The 6,216-nt window shown below is 44.4% G+C and overlaps 1 long non-coding RNA gene across 1 annotated transcript; it reads right to left on the bottom strand.

The window, feature by feature from the left end:
- Window positions 1-1,708: 1,708 nt before the first annotated feature.
- On the bottom strand, window positions 1,709-5,842 carry LOC108634884. The gene is made up of 4 exons (XR_001917713.1): window positions 5,715-5,842; window positions 3,760-3,861; window positions 3,503-3,544; window positions 1,709-1,873 (listed from the first exon to the last, which is right to left on the bottom strand). It is a non-coding gene; the product is annotated as an uncharacterized LOC108634884 (long non-coding RNA).
- Window positions 5,843-6,216: the final 374 nt, after the last annotated feature.

The following is a 6,216-nucleotide window of genomic DNA, read 5'->3' as shown; positions in this document are numbered from 1 at the left end:
TTGCTACTGACAGACCAGTGAATCCGAGAAAGGTGGGGGACAAGCAATATGACTTTCTTTGGACAGTCGGCTGAGAAGATGGTAGACCAATGTCTCAAAGTAACCATCTTGTCAGGGTCTGGAGGCCAAGTTCTTTTATACAGCCAGAGGGAGGGAAGATATGAAAAACTAAAGTCAAAAGGCAGAACAGAGAGCTAGAGACAGTGAGGAAGTAGAGCACAAAGGATCTTCAGTCTTGCAGAACATCTCAGGATTGGCCAGCCTCTGGAATGTGCATGTTAAGTTCTTCTTTTCATAGCTGGGCAGGGTCAGTTTATCTCCCTGTGAGCTGAGAAAAAGCACGTTAACAGGCAGGCTGAAGGGTAGGGTCTTCTGAGTTAGGCCATAATGTATGATGATAATAAAAATGGCAACAAAAAGCAAGTCAAAGAAACAGTTCCAACATGGAGTCACCTTTGGTTCTTTCACGACAGTTCCCCACTGTCAAAGCCCATTCCACAGTCTTGTGGAAAAAGAAGGCGGTAACCATTCTGCTTCATCAGAAGGATTGTTCAAGGAGTGTCAAGGGACAGGGACTCTGGGTGTGGGTATGGCATAGTCCTCTGGGAAGAATTCGTCATTAACCACACCATAGAGTTGCCAGAACTGACACAGGACAGGGAAATAGACTGTTGGAGGGCACAACAGGAATTTGTGTACCAGGACCCAGGAAAAGGAAGAGTGACCCCACAGCAGACTGTCCTGGACTTGCCTGAGGGTGTCCAGAAGTCTCCGGTGGGTGAAGCTGTGTGTCAGTGGGGCCTGCTACGGGTTAAGCGCAGGACTCTAGAGGTACATGCATGGGATATTTTGAGGGAGGTCACCATTATCTTCAGTACTTTGGCCACCTCATGTGAAGAGTTGACTCATTGGAAAAGACCCTGATGCTGGAGGGATTGGGGGCATAAGGAGAAAGGGATGACAAAGGATGAGATGGCTGGATGAAATCACCGACTTGATGAACATGAGTTTGGGAAAATCTGGGAGTTGGTGATGGACAGGCAGGCCTGGCATGCTGCAAATCATGGGGTCACAAAGAGTTGGACATGACTGAGCAACTGAACTGAACTGTACTGAACAGTAATGTCACCCTGCACTTCCCGTGCATGAGTCTTAGTGAGTGGAACCACGTTCCTTTCTCGGGAATGAATAAGATGCATTTTAGGGACTTTTCTTTGATTAGACTGCCCCCTTCCGTACAGTAGGCTGAAAGTGAAAGTGTTAGTTGCTCAGGCCTGTCCAACTCTTTAGGGTCCTATGGACTGTAGCCAACCAGGCTCCTCTGTCCATAGCATTCTTCAGGAATTATTGGAGTGCGTTACCGTTTCCTCTTCCAGAGGATCTTCCACACCCAAGGATAGAACTTGGGTCATCTGCATTGCAGGCCTACTCTTTACCATCTGCCATCGAGAAGCGCATATGCTGGAGGAGTCATAACTCTGCCCCGGGATGGTTTAGTCTGGTTTCTCCCTCTTTCCTGGACACCTGACGGCCTGACACCAAGTCTACATAAAGACTGTCTCTGATGAACACCTGTCCTATGAAAGGCACAGTTTCCTGGACACTTAACGTGGACATTTGTGTGTATTAAATGAGGTGACTTTTGCACAGACATGCATGGGCAGGACAGATGTTCAGTCAATTTATTTAAACGCTCAGCAATCAAATAACACCAATGAGGACATGATTTAATGAGAAGGAGAGATGAGCTGGGAGAGGGATTGTGAGCGTGAAGAGAGCAGGATCATGTTAATCAGGAACCAGGAAAGTCGTCTTCGTGTCGTTGATCTTGATTCCACGGAGACGAGGACGTGTCTGGTCTCAGTGACTCTTTCTGTAGGTGAATAAGAGAGAACCAAAGGTTTAGTAGAGCTGCCTGTGTGCCAGCTCACAAGGGTGAGCCTCAGGCAGTAGGCTGTTCAGGGTACAGGGAGCTGGTAGCTGATCCAATAACCGATTCCAGGTGGACCTCAACACAGCACATTTCTGTGATGGCAGATTGTCCTCAGAATGTACATGTGGTTGGAGATTTCCCATTTTGGATTGATTCTTTGAGTAATGATTTCACAATGTATGTACAAGGTGGTGCTTCATCTAAAGATGATTTTCAGGCTCTATATTTGGAGCAGACAACCCTAACCCTGCAACTTTTGTCTTTGGGGTCCTCAAGAATTTGTTTTAATTTTTTAATTTTTAAATATTTTTTGATTTTAAAAGTTTTAAAATTTTAATTATTAATTTTTAATATTCTAGTATAGCTGATTATCAATGTTGCATTAATTTCAGGTGTACAACCAAGTGATTATACATGGAAAAGTTAGTATCTATTCTTTTTCAGATTCTTTTCCCATTTAGCTTTTATAGAGTATTGTGTATAGCCCACTGTGCTTTGCAGTTGGACCTTGTTCTTTTTCCGTCCTGTGTATAATAGTTTACATCTACTAACCCCAAACTTCTCAGACGATAGGGATCTGCCTGCAATTCAGGGGACCCAGGTTTGATCCCTGTGTTGGTAAGATCTTGTATAGAAGGGAATGGAACAATGCGAGGATTTTGCCTGGAGAATACCTTGGACAGAGGAGCTTGGAGGGTTATGTTCCATGGGGTTGCAGAGAGCCCGATGTGACTGAGCAAGGAACCTTTCTTCCACTTTCCGTTTTCAACCGCAAACCTCCCAATCCTTCTCTTTTCAACCCCCTCCCACTTGGCAAACTCAAGTCTTTTCTCCACGTCTGAGTCTGTTTCTGTTTTGTAAATAAGGTCCCATGCAGAAGTGATAACAATGTGAAAATGAAAGTTACTCAGTCGTGTCCAACTTTTTGTGACCCCATGGACTAGAGCCCACCAGGTTCCTATGTCCATGGAGATGCTCCAGGAAAGAATACTGGAGAAGCTTTTTCCCTTTTCCAAGGCATCTTCCCAACCCAGGAATCAAACCCAGGTCTTCCCAGCTGAGCCACAAGGGAAGCCCAAAGAATCCTGGAGTGGGTAGCCTTTCTCTTCTCTAGCATATCTTCCCGACCCAGGAATTGAACCGGGTCCTCCTGCATTGCAGGCGGGTTCTATACCAACTGAGTCATCAGGGAAGCCCTGCTTCTTTCACACCGATTCTCCCAGAGGAGGTATGTGGGGGACAACCACAAGGTCAGGATGCATGGGAACACTGATAGTTTCCACCTACTCATGGGGATTCCTCTTCTCTCTGATGACTCTGGTCTGCAAGATTCCTGTAGGATGCGACTCTCTCACCACAACTGCTCAGAGTTAATCAACCAAACTGTTTGCAACTTAATATGGCTCAAGAGCAGCGAAATTATGGAGCAGAAAAAAGTCTTTCGTGACACATTTAAACTGTTGAGATAAACATTTCACATGCATGGAATAACGGTGTGACCTTCTTACTTCATCTGGAAGGGGCACCATTAATAACGGACTTTTTTTTTTTTGGACCATGTTTACTCACATAATATCAGAGTCACTGGTTTTCACTCCTCTGGACAGTCATCTGGGGAAAAACAAAATGGGAGAAATAAAAGAGCCACCAATTACTAACATTCCCAGCATCTCCAGTGTTTTGTTCTCTCTTCCTTTTTTTTTTAAATAATGGATCTTAAAAGAGATGACTTGTGGAAGAAGAAATTTTGAATAAGCTGATTTGTTTCCTGATATTTACACACCAGGTGAATGGTATGGTCAGGGAAAGAAGTATAATTCCATTACCATTATCGATGAAATTCTGGATATTTTCTTCTGGAATCCCTCTTTCTCTCACTGCATTTCTGAACTCCTCTTCGTGCTTTGGATCAACATTATTTCCTGCGCCTGTCAAATCGCCATGCAAAAAAGCAGAATTGTGACCCCCGGGAACCCATGGATATTCCTAAATCTACAGAACCATGAATGGAACATGCCATTTAGATGTTCACTTGTATAATCTAAGACTTTCAAACGGTTGCCACAACACAGACATATGCTTTCTGTCTTTAGAATTGAGCCCAGTCCAACTTGGTGAGCAGGACACCATCCCCCTCAGCATCAGGAGCTGGATGACAAAGACTTGCCAGGATCTCCATGAATCTGGGCCTCAGTTCGTCCTAATATGGAACCTACTTGCTTCTCACACCCTCCTCGTATAGGTAACTGTCACTCATCTCTGTTTCTAGACCCAGCTTATTAGGAAACACGCTTCTCTCCTTCCACAGACACGTTCTCCACTTTGCACTTAATGCCAGAGGGCAATTTACTCTTTCATGAACATACCGTTCTACCCAATAACCCGACACCTGTTGTCCCCATGGCACACACACCTCTCAGGGCTTCTGTGTGAGGGAGTGATGTCAGTGTTCATAAGAACAATGCATTTGAAACATGGAAAAGGGCAAAGATTTATCCTGTAAGTATCTGTTTCAAGGCTTACAGTACCTCAGAAAATTGATATTGTATACAAACAGATACCTATAGAATCTGCACATATATGGAATCTAGAAAGATGGTACTGACAATGATCTTATTTACAGGGCATCAGTGGGAAAACTGTCATAGAGAAGAGACTTATGGGCATGGGGAGAGGGAGGAGACGGTGAGACGTATGGAGAGAGTGACATGGAAACTTACATGACCATCTGTAAATTAGATGGAAAATGGGAAATTGCTGTATGTCTCAGGGAACTCAAACAGGGGCTCTGTATCAATCTAGAGGGGTGGGATGGGGAGGGAGATGGGAGGGAGGTTCAAAAGGGAGGGACATATGTGTACTTATGGGCTACCCTTGCAGCTCTGCTAGCAAAGATTACTCATGCAGGAGACCTGGGTTTGATCCTTGAGTTAGGGAGATACCCTGGAGAAGGGAAAGGCTACCCACTGCAGTATTCTGGCCTGAAGAATTCCATGGACTATACAGTCCATGGGGTCATAAACAATCAGACACAACTAAGCAACTTTCACACAAGCACATGTATGCTGCTGCTGCTGCTGCTGCTGTTAAGTCAGTTCATTCGTGTCCAACTCTGTGTGACCCCATAGATGACAGCCCACGAGGCTCTGCCGTCCCTGGGATTCTGCAGGTAAGAACACTGGAGCAGGTTGCCATTTCCTTCTCCAGTGCATGAAAGTGAAAAGGGTAAATGAAGTCACTGAGTTGTGTCCAACTCTCAGTGACCCCATGGACTGCAGCCCACCAGGCTCCTCTGTCCATTGGATTTTCCAGGCAAGAGAAGCACTTGTATATGTATGGCTGATTCATGTTGATCTTTGACAGAAAACAACACCATTCAATACAGCAGTTATCCTTCAATTAAAAAATAGATAAAAATTTAAAAATGAAAGAAAGTCAGTCTCATTATCGCCATGGCATGAAATTAGTTGAAATACTAAATATTTCAACATTTAATTGTCAACATTTAACATAAAATGTTAAAAAATGATTCGAGTAAAACTTCATTTTTAAAATTTCAACAGAAATACATCACCTTGAAATGTCTGATGATGTGATATTCTGCACCCTATGGCCTCCTGTTTCTTGGTAGATTACCTTCCAGGATCCTTAATTCTGTGAGCATAAAGATACAGGCCTTGCACCCTGAATACTGTCAGCACCTCCTCGTATTCTGAATGAGTCTTGACAGTAGACATGTAACATTGCCATGTCAGTGGGAATTTTAGGATGTCATACCTACCAAATAATCCCACCAGTTCTGTCTCCTTGCCATCTGCATCCACGTTGAGATGACGCACTAAGAGATAGTCCTTGTCCCCACTAATGAGTTGAAATTCATTGTGACCCGCATCTGTGAGAGAGAGAAAAGATACAAACAGCCCCACCTTAACTAGTTGTCAGTTAGATTATTGTGGCATACGGTGGGTATGAAGAACAGTCCATTGTGTATTGACCCACTCACTCCCTGCGTGCACAGAATGCTACCGTAAACCACAGCAAGGAAAGGAGGTATGAGTTTTCCTCACCCCCACCTTTTCCTACCATTAACCAGTCACTCCTTGCTGTCTTAGTAAGATGCTTGCCACATTAGAACATGTGTTCTAATGAACCCCACAGATTCTTTTTCTGCATTGTTTTTGACTTGCTGAGTCTTCCCTGCTGCCCGGGCTTTCTCCACGTGTGGTGACTGTGGAGTGCAGTCTGGTGTGGTGTGCGGGCTTCTTAATGCAGTGCCTTCCTTG

Source organism: Capra hircus, unplaced genomic scaffold, assembly GCF_001704415.2.
Source record: "Capra hircus breed San Clemente unplaced genomic scaffold, ASM170441v1, whole genome shotgun sequence".
NCBI classification, from domain to species: domain Eukaryota; kingdom Metazoa; phylum Chordata; class Mammalia; order Artiodactyla; family Bovidae; genus Capra; species Capra hircus.
This window is presented reverse-complemented; position numbering and strand designations above follow the sequence as displayed.